The sequence below is a fragment of the Mastomys coucha genome, unplaced genomic scaffold (assembly GCF_008632895.1).
Source record: "Mastomys coucha isolate ucsf_1 unplaced genomic scaffold, UCSF_Mcou_1 pScaffold9, whole genome shotgun sequence".
Lineage (NCBI taxonomy): Eukaryota > Metazoa > Chordata > Mammalia > Rodentia > Muridae > Mastomys > Mastomys coucha.
In genome coordinates, this window is record NW_022196915.1 from 34,036,739 (window position 1) to 34,055,956 (window position 19,218).

The following is a 19,218-nucleotide window of genomic DNA, read 5'->3' on the forward strand; positions in this document are numbered from 1 at the left end:
GACCTCAAGTTCCCGTTCGTGGAGCTCCCACGGGATGAAGTGAAGCTAGGAGCTCGGCTTCCTTCAATGATTGGTTTGGGAGGCAGGTGGTCCTGGAGGTGTAAGAAAACAGGCTGAGTGACCCTTAGGGAGCACGTCAGTGTGCAGTGTTTCTTCATGGCCTCTGTGAATTTCTACCTCTCAGTTCCTCCTTGAATTCCTGCCCTGACTTCCCTCCACGACTGTGAGCTGTAAGCCAAACAAACCCTTTCCTCTCTAAGGTGCATTTGGCCAGTGGTCTGTCACAGTGACAAAAACCAAACTGGGATAGTGGTCAAAAGCACTCATTACACAGTCATCGTGGTTAGAGCCTGGATCTCAACACCCACATAACAAATCAGGCATGCCAACTCCAAGAGGGCGGGACGTAGGAAGACCACTGAGGCTTGCTGCCTTCAGACTTAGCTTATATATATATATATGGTTCAAGGAAATACTGCATGGAAGCAATAGGCAAGCAACAGAGGAAGATACCAGATTGCCTCTTCTGGCCTCGACAGGTGTTGCACAAGTGTGTGCAGACACATTCTACATGGCGCGTGAACTCACACAGGGACATGAGTACCACAATGGAAAACTCAATTACAAAAACATTTTGGGTCTCAGTTTCTTATTTTAACCTACATGTCCCACACTTTACAAGACAAGCAGGACAAACTTCTTAAAACAAGGAGAGGTCAACTTGGGTCCCCTCCAACGTCTAAGAGATCTTGTAAATGTGGCCTACCCTCCATCTCTTGACTCCAAACTGTGCCTGGGAAGGGCCTAGAATGAATGAGCTGCTGCAGAGGGGGGCAGAGGTTTTCCCTTTTCTGCTGCCCACTGACCTGCAAGGACTGTACCTACCTTCAGGACACAGGACAAGGTGCCTGTCCTTAAAACACCTGGCCAGGTTACTGCGGGTACAGTCACAGGGTGGCATGGAAAAACACCCATGCCTCTGAGCCATGCTGAGTCATCTGGGTGTGGACATTGCCGGCTTTCATTCTTGCAACATAAAGAGCTAATAGAGTCCAGACAGAATCTAGGCTGGCTTTTGTAATGCTTTTTTTTTTTTTAACCTTTTAATATTTTTATTTTTTGCATTTGGGTGTTTTGCCTGCATGTATCTGTACACCATGTGCATGCAGTGCCCACAGAGGCCAGAGAGGGCGTCAGATTGCCTGGGACTGGAGTTACAGATGGGTGTGTGCTGCCAATCAAACCCAGGTCCTGTGGAAGAGCAGCCCATGCTAATACCCACTGAACCTTCTTAGCAGCCCTGTAACACTTTCTAAAGACAAGTTCATAACACATTCCCTTCATGAACTAAATAGGCTGCTCCAGAGGCTGGGTGAGACAGCAGGATGCAGAAGCAGCTTAGCCACCAGCTCACCTTTGAGGGATCTGAGTGCTTGGGCAAAGGCAGTATGATGTTTGATCTCTGAAAGGTGATCAAGAAGTGGCTGAGATTTGCCTCTCTCAGCGAGTCTCCAAACCTCAGATCTCTTTGGCTTTAACCATTGTTGGTCTTGGGCTTCCCCCTGGACAGAATTTTGTAGACAGAAAGTCCCCTCCATCTTCCTTCCCAGACCAGAAGTCTTAGTTTAGAATAGAGATCTGCGTAGTACAGGGCAATGTTGCTTCAGATGTCTGACTTTAGAACGACAGTTTACAGGAGATAATCTGGAAGGCAGGTAGGCTAGCACCTGACCGACAAAGACAAGCCTCATGGCTTCATTTATTTTCCTCACAGCTCCAAAGCATTTCCTTCAGATAGTGACCTGAGGCCTGGTACCTGGCCCTGCAGCCAGTCATGCTGATCCTGAGGAGAAAATGCTCTGGAAGATCAGTTGGGAGAGTCCTGAGTCTTAACACCCACTGCTGGGCTGCAGCCATACCTAATCCCAGAGTCCACCTCTTACATGGGCTTCACAACCTGGCATTTAATTAGTAACAAGACATTTGCTTTCCCTGGTGAAAGGGAAGACTTCGGAAACAGGCACCTGCTGCCTTTGCTTGTCCTGATTTTCTCTCTGCCTCCTGAGCTGGGCAGAGAGAGTTCTTTTTGAAGGAAGTGGGTAAAGAACCTGGGATGATGGCAACAGAAATCATTCTTTCCAGGCGACAAGCTAGTGTCCTGCCCCTGGTGTATGGAGCCAGGAGTGGCATGGCTGGTGGGCCCACACTATCACATGTGGATGCCTAAGGCCTGAATGTCTGTGTTCCAGGATGGGTACCAGCATATGAATATATGCTAGAGCTTCCTTGCCTGAAAAAGTTTTATACAACTCAAGGCATATAACTATATAAAAATGGGTGTAGAAGGCAAAGATTGGCAGATATTGCATTGCAAAACACTATTTAAAAAGGAGTCTTTTACCGGGCGGTGGTGGCGCACGCCTTTAGTCCCAGCACTTGGGAGGCAGAGTCAGGTGGATCTCTGAGTTCGAGGCCAGCCTGGTCTATAGAGTGAGTTCCAGGACAGCCAGGGCTATACAGAGAAACCCTGACTTGAAAACCTAAATAAATAAATAAATAAATGGGAGTCTTTTAAATTTTAAAAATTATATATATTGTGTGTATGTATATGTGTGATGATGCTGGTGGTGGTGGTGGTGGTGGTGGTGGTGGTGGTGTGTATGTGTTTAGATATATATCCACTACAGTATGTATGTATGTATGTATGTATGTATGTATGTAAAGGTCACAGGACAACTTTCAAAAGTCAGTTCCTGCCTCCTAATATGTATGTCCCAAGTTTTCCTTTTACAAACCTGAATCAATTTAAGGAATAAACAGATAACAAGGCAAGCTGCTTTAAAAATATTTACAGCGGGGTGGTGGTAGCACATGCCTTTAATTCCAGCACTTGGGAGGCAGAGGCAGGCAGATTTCTGAGTTCAAGGCCAGCCTGGTCTACAGAGTGAGTTCCAGGACAGCCAGAGCTATACAGAGGAACCCTGTCTCGAAAAACCAAAAATAAATAAATAAAAATAAAAATATTTACCAAGCTGGTGCATGCCTTTGATCTCAGGATCTGGGAGGCAGAGACAGGCAGGTCTCTGAATTCAAGCCCAGTCAGGTCCATAGAGTGCCGGGAAAGCCATAGTTATGCAGAAAAACCCTGTTTCAAAACAAAATAAAACAACAGTAACAAAACAAAGGAAGGAAAGAAAAGAAAAACAATAAATAAATGAAATATTCACCTTTTGCAACTAAAATTGGTATTTTTCTTTTGCCAAGGCTATGATTGGATCTAAGACCCTATACTTACCTGTCAGTCACTCTGCCACTAAGCTGTGGCCCACACCTGTAACAAAGAAATATAAAGAAGTAAGTTAAATACAGAGCTTAACATGGGTTGCAATGGGTATGCCTACATCATCATAACAATTATTATTGTTAACCAAAGCAATTTCTCTCTTGAGTTGACTACGAAAGAAATAAATCCTGGCTGCAAATATGAGTCCCAGTGGTTGTGACAGCATACAGATGTTACATGTAAGCTCAAGCCAGACCAAATCCCAGCACAGAGAGGATTGGGAAGGTGTCCCACTCAGCGCTGAGCAGCAATGGACCATTGCCAGCTGCTGGGAGAGTTGGTTTTCTTTTGTCCTTTCCCTTTTCTTCTGTCTATCTTTCTCTTTCTTTTACATATGTGAATACACTATCACTCTCTTCAGACACACTGGAAGAGGGCATTGGATCCTCTTACAGATGGTTGAGAGCCACCATGTGGTTGCTGGAAATTGAACTCAGGACCTCTGGAAGAGCAGTCAGTGCTCTTTCCATCTTTCCAGCCAAAGAGTATAGCTCCCTGGGACTGATGAGATGAATCAGTGGGATAAAGTACTTTAACCAAGCCTGGCAACCTGAGTTTGACTCCCAGGAACCACCTGATGAAAGAAGAGAACTGATCACACACACACACACACACACACACACACACACACTAAACAAACAAACAAGCAAACAAACAAATCAATACAATTTTAAAAAAGAGTGTAGCTCCTGCTAAGTGGATCACACTGCAATGGAAGGCCTCATGTCTAAAATTATGTGGGCAGTACAAATTGGATTATTGGATTTAGTGACTTAAAAAAAGAGGGGGTGAAGTTGTGTGGATAGGAGAGGGTGAATAGGGTGGGAGAGGATAGGTATGATCAATACACATTGATAGTACAAAATTCCCCAAAGAGTAAATGTCACGCAACACTCATCAGTTGTGTCAGGTCTAAAAAACATGATCACAGACCTGAGGTGTACGCTTCACAGAGAGCCAGTCTCCTGAGGTGGTCAATCGCTGACATCTCCTAGTTCTGATGTGTTCCAGATTGGTCTCTGCTTAAGTCTGTGGAGAGATCTAAATGCTTTTTTGTTTGTTTGGTTTTGGTATTTTCGAGACAGGGTTTCTCTGTGTAGCCCTGGCTGTCCTAGAACTCACTCTGTAGACCAGGCTGGCCTCGAACTCAGAAATCCGCCTGCCTCTGCCTCCCAAGTGCTGGGACTAAAGGCGTGCGCCACCACCACCCGGCTTACATGCTTTCTTTATTCAGGCATAAAGGTGCCCTAAGAAATATTTCGTTATAGCCGAACTAAATTGAACAATGTTTTCCGGCCCCCACAATGTTCCAACTAATCCTAATCCGTGCTGAGCTGATTCTCGGTCTGGAATTTCGCAAGGATGTCACCCATTCAGACTAATTGCCCCTGGCATTGTTAGGGCAATAATGAAGGGAATAGGGCATTGTAGTTTGCTGAGTGGTCATAGACAATCCCAGGGCAAGTTTAACTAATATCCTCGTTCTCAGTCAGGTACTGCGGCTGAATCACTCTAGGATTAGCAAGAAAGAGACATGTCTCTACTAGCCCAGAAGATTAGCACAGTGGGCGTTTTACTAAGGATGGGCGGGACCTTGAGCCGAGTGTGTGTGTGTAAGAGACAGTGTGCAGCAGTCTGCATTCTAGATTCGAGATTCATGACTCAAGATTCTTCGAGTTTTGAGCCTCTGTCCTCCTGGCTGGTGCACCAGCAGCTCCCTAACCCCCGGGACTCTGGCTGGGCCCATGCGGCACGAGCGTGCTCGGGAGCCCGGGGGTGTTGCACCAGTCCAGAGAAGATGGCTGCTGTTTTAGACCCTGTGTGTTCTAGATGGCCTCAGATGTACCTCGACTACTGAGCTGCCAGATTTCTCTTTCTCTTTTGCAATGACTGTAAAAGCCTCATGCCATTTTTGAGAAATACACTCAAATCCCACACTTCTTTGTGTCGACTGTGTTTATCACTCGCTGAATTTTTTGCCTACCTGACCAGAACTCTCATCCTGTGGAACAAGAGGTCCCTGCATCGAACCCAGTCCATGGCAAGTAAATGAAGAACTAATACTGTAAAGTAAAAGAAAAAGAAGTGAATGGAAAATAAATGTTAACTCAAAATATATACACATGAGTTGTTTCTTTGGCATTTTCTATTTTTGTTTATGGAAAATTTATTGCAACTCAACTCTCCAACCACGCATTGCTTTTTCTTTTCAACATCTTGCTCTGCAGCTTCCTTCGCCCTTTTGCTCAGATGCCAAAGAGCCAGGCATTGGCACGGGCCATGCGGAGGGAGACTGGCAAAAGCTCTAAAGTCCTTCTCTTCTTCTGTGACGATGCTGGCCTTTTGCTTTTGAACACATTCTGGATGGGCATCACAGGTCCTGTCAGCTAGGTGGCCAGGTTAAGTTCTTCAGCAGAACTGTCTTCCTTCTTTGGAGCAGAAGGCTTCCTGGGGAAAGTGTGAGCTTGGAGCAGTACTCCTTCAGGTGCTGCACGTTGGGCTGCAATGATTCAGTGGATTTGTTTCGCCCCCTTGGGTCCACAGAGATGCCAACGGTGCGAGCCATTTTTTTTTTTTTTTTTTTGTGGATACCAGGCTGAAGCCCCTGCCAGCCCGGACCTTGGTGTGGTACCTAATTGTAGGGCACCTCAGGATGGGCCTGATGGGACCAGACGCAGACGAGGAGCAATGCAGTGTGCTTTCGCATGCCGGGCCTTGGTTTTGCGGATCTTGTGTGCCAGCTGGTTGAACCGAGTGTCCACTAGCTGCTGCCAGTCCTTGTGGAAGTGGGGCTTCAGGATCATGCCATTCCGACTGGGTGCTATAGCTGCCTCCTGTACAGGAGAACGGGTAAGTGGAAAGGGTGACATTTTCAAATTAGAGTCCTGGGCTGGAGAGATGGCTCAGCAGTTAAGAGCACTGCATTTCCAGAGGACCTGGGTTCAGTGCCTAGGAGCCATATGACAGCTCACAACTGTCTGTAACTCTAGTTCCAGGGATCTAACTAACCTGAACTTGAAGGAAGAGGCAAGAAACTCCAGCACACCACCAGAAGTTTTTTGGTGCATTTCCCTCTATGGAGTCGTGACAAATGCAGCTTAACTACAAAATGTCAGATGAACCAATAAATGCATGTTAGCAAAACAAAACTCTTCATCACATGTCTTTTCCCATGCTGTGTTAGCGGAACATCCTCTTTCCTGTGTGTGCTTCAGGGAAACATTCCTTAAGGAGTCCGCCTTAACCTTTCACCTATGTCCACTTTAACGAAACGTCCCTTCACATGTTTGTCCCTGCAAGACACTATCCAACTGACTTTTCCAAAGAACCCTTAGGTTTCCACTTCAGGACCATGAGCAAGTCTGGGTGCGGCATTTTCTTCTTTCCAAATGATCGAGTCAGGCCCAGCCCGGTGGGCGGTGTTACCCAGGATGGGGTCCTGGGAGATCGCCGAAGACAAGCTAGAGGGCGCTAAACAGCATCTTCAGTTTCAGTCCATGGGCTTTTGGATGAGTTCTTACCCTGGCTTCCCTAGTGCTGGCGTGTGACATGGAAGTATAAGCCAAATAAATCTTTTTCCTCCCCCCAGTTACTTTCGGTCAGAAACCAAACTAGAACGTTCCATTTCTACTTCCACATCGTGTGTGTGTGCACATAGGTGTATACACTGCTCAGTGAGTTTCATTGGGGTTGCTATAGAAGCATGGACTCCTTAACAACATAATCTGGTTTGTTTGCTTAGTTAGTTAGTTAGTTAGTTAGTTAGTTTTGGCTAACCTGGAATTTGATATGTAGACCCAGTTAACCTTGAATTTACAGAGATCTGCCCCAATCTCTGCTTCCAGAGCACTTGAGATTAAAGGTGTGCACTACCTCACCTAGCTGTAATCTAGTTTTATTTATTTGTTTGTTTGGTATCCCTGTTTTTTCGAGGCAGGTTTTCTCTGTGTAGCCCTTACAACCTGGTTTTAACACTACTCCTACAGGCTGGGGATGCGGCTTGCTGCTCTTTCAGAAGACCCCAGTTTGGTTTCCCGGATGGCACTGGGTTTCTCACAGCTGCATGTCACTCCGCTTTCAAGGAGATCCAAACTCTTTGCCTCTCTGAGGCTATCTGCACACCCACAGTGCACCTAAACTCACAGGTATACAAGCATAATAAATAAATAGCCACTTCTAGCCAGGTGTGGTGGCTCGTAGCTATAATCAGAGACCTTGGAGGTAGAAGACAAGATTGCCATAGATTTAAGGCCAGCTGGGGATACAGACAGTGAGACACTGTCTCAAAAACAAAGCCCCCTTTGGGAGGTGTGTGGGTGTGTGTGTCTGTAGCATTTTTTAAATTTTCTTAAACCACACCAAGATTATTAGACTATGCTCAGACACCATTTCCTGAAATCAAGTTGAAGAAGGCCTGCACTTGAGGGCATGAGTCAGGACGCTACCTGCTGAGAGTCAGGAGCAGCTGGAGCAGCTGGAGCAGCTGGAGCAGCAGGAACAGCTGGTGTTCCTCAGGCCAATCAACTGAGGCAGCTGCAGAGCCCTGCGAGAGACACAAGGACCGATGGGCATGCTGACTATTACTCTGGGAGATGAGTATGTCCTAGGATACTGGCTGGCTCTTCAGAGAGTGTCTACCATGTCTGAAGTTGGAGGGAGGAGCGACTCAGTCTTCAGAAGTGGGTGGGTGACATTCCAGAGGTACAGGATGTGGAATGACCTGTGGACGGAGGGAAAATTTAGAAGTGAGAAGTGGGAGGGGCCAGGGAGAAGAGCAAGAGTAGCTCTGTGGAGGACAGAGGAGCCGAAGGAGGAGAGGGGAGAAGGATCTGAGAGATCCTAACCACAGTACAGACTGGAAAGTGGTTTTGAAAGAAACCACTATGAATGCACAGCTAGCACAACCCAGTGTGTCCTCTGGGAAAAGTGAAGCTGGTGACTTCCTCATTCCACCCTGTGGGCTGTGAGAGACAGAGAGGGTGGTTTGCTAGACAAAATTGGCACAGACCTTGAAAGCGCTCAGAAGGAACTAAGGGAGTGGGACGAAATAGGTGCCACTCACCACAGGGTGTTGAGAGTGACCAAGAAGTCCTCTTGCCTAGCTGTGTAGCCCAACTTACCGTATGATCTTGGCCATGTTGTCCTGTCTTCCTGTTCCTGAGTTTCTAGGTCTTTCCTGGTGAAGAGGAATAATGACAGGTCTAACAACTGAGGTAAAGATGACTAAACTCACGAGAGGCTGCTAGGAACTGAAGGTGGACATAATAATCACCTTAGAAATAATGACAGTGGTGAAGCAGACAGCAGCCATGCACCTGCTTCAGGAATGGGGGAGAAGAGAAGGTGGGGTGAGAATGTTCTAGAAGCTTCAGGCCTGGAGGAATCTGAGAAGGGGATTACTGAAGTTACTCTCTGGAGCCTTGTCAACTCAGGCTAGTTCTTCTAACTCTGACCACAGCTCTGGGGTTCCCTGTCCTCTCTCAGTCATCTCTGTGGATTCCATCTTAGGCTGGGCCCTAACTGGCCTGGATGACAGTTCTGGGCCTCTCTCTGTCAGCCTTCTGTGCTGCCTCTCACATTAGCTTCTCCCAACCCTTCCTGTGGTGGAGGCAACAGCATTTTCCTAAGAACCCACATGACTTAGTCACATTGACTAATTCTTCCTCCTCCCTAAGTCTCACATCCAACAAGGGTCCCAACCTGAGTCCCTTCCACCAATGGAATCTCTCACACCCACCCGTCCTCCCCTTCCTATAGCTTTTCCTTTGAGGTCTCAGCCTCCTCTGAACCCTCATCCATCCTTTTCCAATTAAATCTCCCTGAAGCAAAAGTTCTCATGTTGATCCACAGTAAGAAATAGAGTATAAAGTCGGGTGGTGATGGTGCATGCTTTTAATCCCAGTACCAGGGAGACAGAGGCAGGCAGAGTTTGAGGCCAGCCTGGTCTATAGAGTGAGTTCTGGGATAGCCAGTGCTACACAGAGAAACACTGTTTTGCACAAACTAAAAAGAAATAGATTACATTTTATTTTACAACCCATCACCCACCTACACACACACACACACACACACACACACACACACATACATACGTGCTCGAGCACCAAAAAACTATATGCAAAAATACTCCACTCTGATTCTTAGAAGTTTGTGGTTTTCCTGGTTGAGTTTTTGTGAACTTGGCATAGCTAGAGTTATCTGGGAAGAGGAACCTCAACTGAGAAAATGCCTCTGTCTCAGTTGCCTGTAGACAAATCGTTTCTTGGTTAGTAATTGATGTGGAAGGACCCAGCCCACTGATGGTGGTGTCACCCCTGGGCTGGAAGCCCTGGTTATATGTGAACACAGGCTGGGCAAGCCATGGAGAGCAAGCCAACAAGCAGTACCTCTCCATCCATGTCTGTCTACATGAGCTCCGGCCTCCAAGTTCCTACCCTGGGTTCCTCCCGTGGCTTCCCTCAGTGCACTGTGACCTGGGGTGTGTAAGCCAAATAAACTCTTTTCTCAAGTTGCTTTTGGTCATGGTCTTTATCATAGCAACAGAGAAGTAACTAGGCAATAATCCACTCAATTAGCTTTGCAACCTGAGTGGGTCAGAGGCCACAACTGCAGACACCATCCCAAACAGTTCTGCATGTCTCACAACTCCAATGAAGGCTTGTGGCCATTCCTGTCTCTGGAGACTTTAGGTCAAGTCTTTTCACCCAGCATCATAGGATGACTCCATTTCTCCTCCCTGCCACCAGCTATGCCTTCTAGCCTTTTTGGGCTCTAGTGGCCTGGTAGACAGTAGAGATTATGAATGAAACTCTTTCCCTAAGGGATCAGTGAGATGCTCTGTGGGTCAGAGAATTTTCTACACAAGCCTGAGTTTGATACCCAGAAGCCATGATATAAGGGGAGGACCGGCTTCACCAAGTCTCTGACCTCCATATTCTTGTTGGGGCACATATGCTCCCACACTCACACATATCTTATACATGTTATGATAATGACATCCTTATTGTGGCACACATGTTCTCACACTCACACATATCATATACATGCTATAATAATAAAACAAAATTTATTTTAAGAAAGAAAGGGCTGGAGAGATGGCTTAGCGGTTAAGAGCACTGACTGCTCTTCCAGAGGTCCTGAGTTCAAGTCCCAGCAACCATGTAGTAGCTCATGACCATCTATAATGGGATCTGATATCCTCTTCTGGTATATCTGAAGACAGCTACAGTGTATTCATATAAATAAAAGTAAATAAATCTTTAAAAAGAAAGAAAGAAAGAGTTATCCCCTGAAAGCTAAGGATGGACAAAATAGTCCATTTTTTTTAACCTGTAAGGTAAAGGAAGTCTGGGACTGCAATGCCCAATCACCAGACATCTCTCTACTCTCTGTACCTTCATGCCTGTGTCTTTATCCATAGTTCTCTGTCTTCTTTAGCTATGTAAAAACCATACCATGGTCCAGGAAGGAGAAAGGACACAGGGAGATAAGGATGGAGTCAGGAATGGAGAATCATTGGTCTGCTGAGGCTGGTGCATTTCACACAGTTGAAAGGCTGGAGTTAAAGGTGAGCTGGGCTAAAGCACTCTGCAGGATATTCCATCACACTGTGAATCCCAAGAGTCTGTTATTTACTGAAAAACCCTGTTTTTAGTTGTGGTGTGGCTCAGCCTTAGCACACACCTCTAATCCAAGAGTTTTCTGCTTGACTATTGTAAACAGAACTAAATAAAGTGAACCACAAGTCAAGGGGCAGAGCAAGCAACCAGTTGACCAAAAAATGAACATAGGATTATTAAAAAAGAAATCAGAGAGAGTAAGAGGAAGTCAGAAGGATGGATAGAGAGATACGTGAAGTAGAAGGGAGGGACAATGAGTTGGAAGGAGGTTTCTTAGAGATGGCGTGAGAGAGGGACATTGTTTCTAGGATGTCAGCTGAGGAAGTTCAGTCGGGTGCTTTCTCTGCCTCTCTGAGCTAGTTGGTTTTCACCCCAGCATCTGGCTCCTGAGTCTCCATTGGTAAAATCGAACAACTGAGATTTTGTTTAAAGAACAACAGACCATAGCCAAGCCAGCCTTCTCAGGCTGAGGGTTAAAATTCATGCAGAGGCCACAGGGGACAGATGTTTTTGGACAGGTCTGATCATTAAAGGTGAGGCTAAGAAAACTGATTAGCCCAGAGAAGAAAACAGCAGGGTTTTTTTTTTTTTCAGTTGAAAAACTGACATCTCATTGGAACTAGCACAGGGTGTACCAGGGACAGATCCTAGACAGAAAGGTGAAAGCATTGTTGATGGTTCAAGTTTGGCTACAGGGGAGCATCCTGGAGGCAGATATGAAGGAGGAATGCAGTATGGAGTCTACATGCCAGGCTGAGGAGAGAACTGCACGGGTGCCTGGCTCAGCAGCACAGTCTGAGCTCTGGCCTCTTCCCTACCCACGAGGCCACCGACATCCAAACCATGGAGAGATAGTAAGGAATTCGGAGTGCCACAGAGGTGCTGTGACCTAGGAACTGTTGCTGTGTAGAGATGCCAACCCTTCATAAAAAGCAGATATGCAAGTGAGTCTTGACCGAAGGAACAACAGATTCACACGACTACCACAAGAATAAAAGGATATTCTCCTGTCGACCTCACTTTAGATTGTATTACTGTATTTATCATGTGTGTGTGTGCCTGTGGGTGGGGGTGGCATGTGTAATACAGCAAAGGTGTCGACATCAGAGGGTGACTTTCAGTGGTTTCTGCTCACATCGCGTGGGGACCAAGCTCAGGTTGGCAGGCTTGGTAGCAAGCACCTTTACCTGCTGAGCCATCTTGCTGACCCTATCGGCGTCTTAATTATAAAGACTCCTGACAAGGCTAGAGCTGCTGCCCTTGCAGGTTGGTGGTAGTGGTAGATCTTGTTTGCTCGCTTGCTTGCTTGGCAAACAGCTGTATAATTTTGCTTTCCCAAATGCTGGTAGCAAAGGAAAATACACTTAAAAAAATGTTTTTAAGCCACTGGGAGAGAAAAAAAAAAAACAAGTGGAAGGAACTCTTTCTCCTCAGACTTGGTCACATTTACCTTGAGAAAGTACATGTGTCAGCAAAGTTACTGAGAGCTGGTTCTGTTCATGGGGGAATGCTCACAAAAGGGCTGCTTTATGATTACTTCCACTTGTCTTGTGTTCGCTAACGAAAGTAGAGGAAATTATAGAGTCTGTCATTACTTACCTTGGAAATTGTCCACCATGGCTTCTCATGTGTATTTCCTAAAGAAATGACTGCTAACTGTGTGGTCTAGCCCTGGGTAGTCTGGTCTAGCCCTGGGTAGTCTGGTCTAGTTCTTTCTGTGCCTGGCTTAGGATTTCCATTTCTGTGAAGGAACACCACAGCCACAGAGACTCTTATAAAATACAATATTTAATTAGGGCTGGCTTAAAGTTTCAGAGGTTCAGTCCATTATCATCATGGTGGGAAGCATGGCATCATGCATGCAGACCTAGAGTTCTACATTTCTACTATCTGAAGGTAGTCAGGAGGAGACTGGGTGGAGCTTAAGCATGTATATGACCTCAAAGGCTGAAAATGCACTTCCTCCACAAGACTGCACCTACTCCACAAGGCCACACCTCCTAGTAGTGCCACTCCCCATGGCCAAACATTCAAACACATGAGACCATGGGGGCCGTATCTATTCAGATCACCACAGTGCCCAAACTTCCCACAAGCCTGTAGGTCACCAGTTAAAAACTGACTTTCTCCAACCCCCTACTTTCAAGAACACCCACCCCAATAACTCCATCATGTCTGAGGAAGAATGAGCTCAGCTTGGCGTGACAGCCCACACAGCAACTCAGCACTTGGGAGGTTGAGGCATAATCATGAGACCAAATCTGAGACCAAACTAGGCTCCACAGAAAACCCCTTTGCCAGAAACTAGGGATAAAGTGACTAAGGGATGGCAGCCTGAGCTGGAGCCAAGAAGTTCACAGGTGAACGTGAAATTCCTCATGAAGTAGGGCCTGCTCATTCTCAGAAGAAACCCTTGTCTCTCCCTCACAGCTCCGGACTCCTCGTCCCAGTTCCAGTTCCCTCATTCTCTTCAGCCTTGTCTTTCTGAGTCAGCATCATGCTTCCTCTTCGGCCCAGTTTGTGGTTGTGGTTGCTGTTGTTTGTTCTACAGAGAACTGTTTGCACTTCTTATGTTTTCAAGCGGTGCAGGTAGTCTTGAAAGTGCTCTCTCTCTGGGTGGTTAGGATGCTTGCTGGACCCTTATGGCAGGGTTATCACTGTTCTTGCCTTCGACCCAGGAGAGGGCATCCATGAAAACCTCCATCGGGACCTCTCTGTATCTGGACCTCTCTGTATCTGACATCACTTTCTCCTTTCTCTTTATGTGGTGTAGGGGTCCAGCCTCCATCTTCCTCTGTCTGCTACCCAGAGATGAAGGTCACCTTGAAGACTTCAGAGACATTTTCTCTTTGCTCCATTTCGAGTCTCCCCTGACCTCAGACCCTTATTTTCTCTTTCTGGGTATGTTGTTGGGTTTCAGATCTGTGGAAGGAAGAATGAGAACTACAGTTCTCCTTTAGAACTCACTCCTCTCTCTGCCATCAACAGCATCGGGTGCTGAGTCAGACCCTCTGTGATATCTGTGACTACACTATCCCCTCTCTTCCAGGATGTCTTCCTGCCATTGAGATCCTTTAGCGCTGACCCCGAGTCATGAGTCCCAACAAGGGATATCCGTTTCATCTAATGTGTCACTTCCATGTGATAAGGATTTGGAGACAGTATTTGGACCCACAAGAAAACACTGCTCTGCCTGGTTGGGCCTCCACAGCAGGATGTGCATATTGCACTTGGTTTCCTGGTTAGCCCTGCACCTTCTCTGGTGAACAAATGGAGCTCAGCCCTTCCTGTTGCAGGTTGCCACTGCCCTGGGCACTTGCTCTCTTAGGACAGGGCCCCTTAGTAAACATTTCCCACTTGTGAGTCCTCATCACCACAGAAACGTTGATGCCACCCTGCACATACAGGCTCATCAGTGAGAAATCAAACATGTAGTGATAGTAAACCGTGAAGAAAAGTATTTTAAACAATCCTCTGGTGTGTGTTGCAATTTATCATTTATTAGAGAGGAACTTATTGTCACAATATGCAGGAGATGGATATGTGCTTGCTTATTTTTACATAAAATGAAATCTTGGCTGAATATTTGATCCTGCAAGATGCAGAGATGCTTCAATATTCTTCAAAGTTGACCAATATTTTGCTTTCTAAATATTCACTTCTGGGCTGGAGAGATGGCTCAGTGGTTAAGAGCACTGACTGCTCTTCCAGAGGTCTTGAGTTCAATTCCCAGAAACCACATGGTGGCTCACAACAATCTATAATGGAATCAGATGCCCTCTTCTGGTGTGTATGAAGACAGTGACAGGACAGTGTACTCACATACATAAAATAAATAAATCTTAATAAATAGTCAGAACTGAGAATGTTGCCTTGTAGAACTATAAAATGCAGAAATGTGCTCACAGCAATTTCAGAGTTTGTTAAAAACTATTCTAACCACAAACTCAAATCATCTAGCAATTAAAAATTATTATTATTTTATGTGTATGAATGTTTTGCCTGCATGCCATGTGTATGCTCGGTACATAGGGAGGCCAGAAGAGGACTTGAAGTGACAAACTATTGTGAGCCACCATGGGGTGCTGAGAATCCAATCCAAGTCCTCTGGAAGGACAGTCATTGTTCTTCAGTGCTGACCTATCCCTATAGCCCTAACAATGTTTAGAAAGAGAACTTAAGTGAGTAGCTCAAATAACAATTTTTAAAATCAAATATTCTGGGCTGGCGAGATGGCTCAGCAGGTAAGAGCACTGACTGCTCTTCTGAAGGTCCTGAGTTCAAATCCCAGCAACCACATGGTGGTTCACAACCATCCGTAATGAGATCTGATGCCCTCTTCTGGTGCGTCTGAAGACAGCTACAGTGTATTACGCTAGAGTGAATGGGGCTGTCCTGAGTTCAGTTCCCAGCAGCCACATGATGGCTCACGGCCATCTGTACAGCTATAGTGTACTCATACACATAAAATAAATAAATAAATCTTTAGCCGGGGCGGTGGTGGCGCACACCTTTAATCCCAGCACTTGGGAGGCAGAGGCAGGCGGATTTCTGAGTTCAAGGACAGCCAAGGCTACACAGAGAAACCCTGTCTCGAAAAAAAAAAAATCAAATATTCTGATACAATGCAATAACTTGATACTTACATGCTAAATAATGACAGTCAGAAATATTAAAAGCTTTTGCTTCCTAAAAGTAAACCACTATGTTTTTCTAAGAACAAAAAGTCTTGTACAGCAGAAACACTGCTACTCATAATGTAGAAGCATCTAGAATCTGAGCCACGGTATATCAGTCAGATAGCACTTACAGTGCAAAGTGTACCCTGTGCGTTCTGAACCGAGGCTGCGTTGAGATTCTGCGTACGAGATGGGTGAAGATTGCCAGAAATCCCTCAGATGTGTTACCTGTTTGATTTGGAATTAATCTGTGGTAGCTATATGTGGAAAGCCGCTTGAGTGGCGCCCCGAGATGGCCCTGGCTTCCGCCATCCCGAGAGCAAGTGCTCTCGTAAACAAAGCCCTTATTTGGCTAAGCTTGCTGCCCTTGGTTGCTTCCGCATTTGGTGACCTATCCACTTTTGCCATGTGGCCCATTGGGATTGGCTAAGCTTGGGAGTGCTTAATGGCCGAGGGCATTGCCCTTGGTGCTGAAGTTTAATGGCCTTGGTGCTGAAGACTGTTAAAGGTTCCTGAATAAAACTGCTAAAAGAAGAGCTAGCGGGTCACGTCTTTCTTGCTCAAGGCGGACGCAATAGCTATATGTCTGGAAAACCTTCAGTGTCATCAGCCTTTGAATAAGCTGAGTCTTGGAATACCAGAAATATTCCAAAACTTCCACATATTCCAAGAAGTCCTCACCTTCTGACTCCCTCTCCTCCACAATTAAGCCTTGCATTATCCCTCCAAAACAGTGGTTCGAAACCTGTGAGTCGAGACCCCTTGGGGGTTGAACATCCTTTTTATAGGGATCACCTCAAACCATGTAAAATCATGTAATATCTGTATAGCAGATATTACATGATTTGTAACAGTAGCAAAATTACAGTTATGAAGTAGCAATGAAAATAATTTTATGGTTATGGTGTCGCCACAACATGAACAACTGTATTAAAGGGGGTTGCAGGATTAGGAAGGTTGAGAACCATTGCAAAAGGACCTTCACTCTCTGATCTACCCACACCATAGCTTTGTGGCTCATGGTACCAAGGTCTCCCTGCCCCGTTTCAACCCCTTCATCAGCTACTTACTACCTGTGCGACCCCAATTGATTTAACTCCCTATGCCTCTGTTTCCTCGTCATACAAGTGAAAATAGTTATTACTCATTGATAGGCTGCTGTGAAGATTACCCAGGTTAAAGGACAGAAAATGCCTAGCTTAGCTTATTAGCCATGTAATAAACCCAAGGGCAACGTTCATTCACATTGCTACCACACCTGGAACCCTTCTCCTGCTTGGCTTTGGTCAGGGTGTTCCACTGGTCCTGCCCTGCCTTCCTCCACTCCCAGTAGGAGTAAATTGTTCCTCTTTCTACACACCAACAGCGTGTGTCATACACATCCTCTCCAGCAGATACCAGAGCAGGCAGTAATTAGTATCTATGTGTTCATGAGACCCAGGGTTTGGATGCTCCTTAAAGGCAGGGATCTGCTTCAGCTGCTTTTGTGTCACCTTCCTCTGCTGAGTGTCTGGAGGACAGTAGCCCTGACGGTGAATGGTGTGATAAGGAATAAATGAACTGTCAGCAGAGGCAGAATGAGCACCAAGTAGCAATACAGGTCAGAGTTAAAGTTGCTATTTATCTCCCTTGCAGGTTCCTCCTTGCTTTCTGGAGTACCGCATCAATGTCTGCTATGCATCGCTGGAGATCACTTGGCTAGCTCTGACTTGTTTGAGCCTGGGAGGGGGTTTGTGAACTTCAGAGCTATACTGCTCATTCTCATCGTCATAAACCTAGATTGCATTTTTCATGGTCTAATTTCCTCCACCATTCTGGTTCCACTCTAGGTAAAGAACAAACAGGAATTCCTCTCTCTACGCCAAGATCCTTGACACTCTCCCTCTCTTTTTGAGACAAGATCTCACTATGTAGTTCTGGCTAGCCTAGAACTTACAGAGATCCACCTGTCTCAGCCTCTTAAGTATTAAAGGCATTAAAGGCTGGGATTAAGGGCATTCACCGCCATGCCCAGCTTGACGTTCATTCTCGTTGAGACCATGCACTCTGAGGTCTTCATGATTGTGAATATCATTGCTGCAAGTGGTGGCAAGGTTTTTGGAGAGCTCTGAGTTACAATTAGTTGAAGGAATTAGCCCCTTCTGAAATCCACCTACCAGGGTTTGTTGCCTGAACCAAAGCTGTGACAGTCTAGCACTCCAGTGTACTCCTGTCACCAGTCTGTCATCGTTTATAGGAAACAGCCAGGCTAAGCTATGTTTCTTTGGATTCCCTGAGAATCTTGCAAGCTTGATTGCTATCCTTGTGGCTTCACAGCCCATGATAGTCCCTTCAAAAGTACAAAGAGGGGCTGGAGAGGCACGGGCTGCTCCTTCAGAGAACCCAAGTTCAGTTCCCAACACCAACATGGCTGCTCACAGTTAACTTCAGTTCCAAGCCCTCTTCTGGCCTCTATAGGCACTCCCCCCACCCCCCAGATACACATGTGGTGCAGGGATATACATGCAGGCATTCACATATAAGTATAAGATAAAAATAATCCTTTGTTAAGTATAGAGAGGGCTAGGGCGTGGCTTAGTGGGTAGGAACACTTGCTGAGCAAGCCTGAGACCTGAGTTCAGATCTTAGTGCCCACATAAAAAGCCAGGAGTGGTCACGCACACCTACAACTCCAGTGCCTTTGAGGAGCAAACGTGAGAGAATCTTCCAGGCTTGCTGGTCACCAGCCTAGCTCCAAGTTCAGTGAGAGACCCTGTCTCAAAGGCATGAGGTAGAGATCAATAGATCAGGACTCAGGGCACCTTGTTCCTTAAGTGCACACACAGGTGCACCGACCCACCCATACAACAAAACAACCGAAAACAGGAAATAAGACCAAAGCCCAGAAAGTCGTCCTGCTGGCACATGCCTGGAGTCCCAAGTACCAGGAGGTAGAGTTAGAAGAATCAAGCCATTCTTGAGTATATATGCAGTTCACAGCCAGCCCCAGCTACGTGAGACCCTGTCTCAAACAAATAAAACACAGAGAGGAAAATCCTCCGTGGCTTTCTGCTTTTCTGCCCAAATCAGTTCTCCCCATCTCGCCGCAAAGATTTCGATGGTTGCCAGCCAGGACACATGTTGAAAAAATATGCACAGTGGGTTGCCAGCCAACAAGATTCATAGCCTGTCTGTCCTGTTTCCCACACCCTGCCACAGCCCTGGCAAGCCCCACAGCTCTGTTTGCAGGGTGAGCACTTTTATGTCAGGGGAGTGATTCTTATCAGTAGCTTCCCATGTACCCACCCACCAGCTGCCTGACACATCCCACCAGCTCCCCCACATGTCCCACCAACTGCCCCACATGTCCACCAGTCACCCTTCTCCATTGGCTCTATGCAATGCTCTCTCCCAGAGAGGGCTTGTTGTTATTTTTTTGTCTTTTGAGACAGTCTGGCCTGGAGCTCACTCCGTAAACTGACCAGCCTCAAACCACACCAATCCTCCTGCTACAGGCTCCCACATGGTGGAATTACAGGCACGAGACACTACCACTATTCCTGGCTGTCATTTTGACTCTTTTTTTTTTTTTTTTTTT

General features: G+C 46.2%; 1 pseudogene; it reads right to left on the minus strand.

The window, feature by feature from the left end:
• Positions 1-3,313: 3,313 nt before the first annotated feature.
• LOC116085201 lies at positions 3,314-8,480 on the minus strand (annotated as a pseudogene).
• Between the last annotated feature and the right edge of the window lie 10,738 nt (positions 8,481-19,218).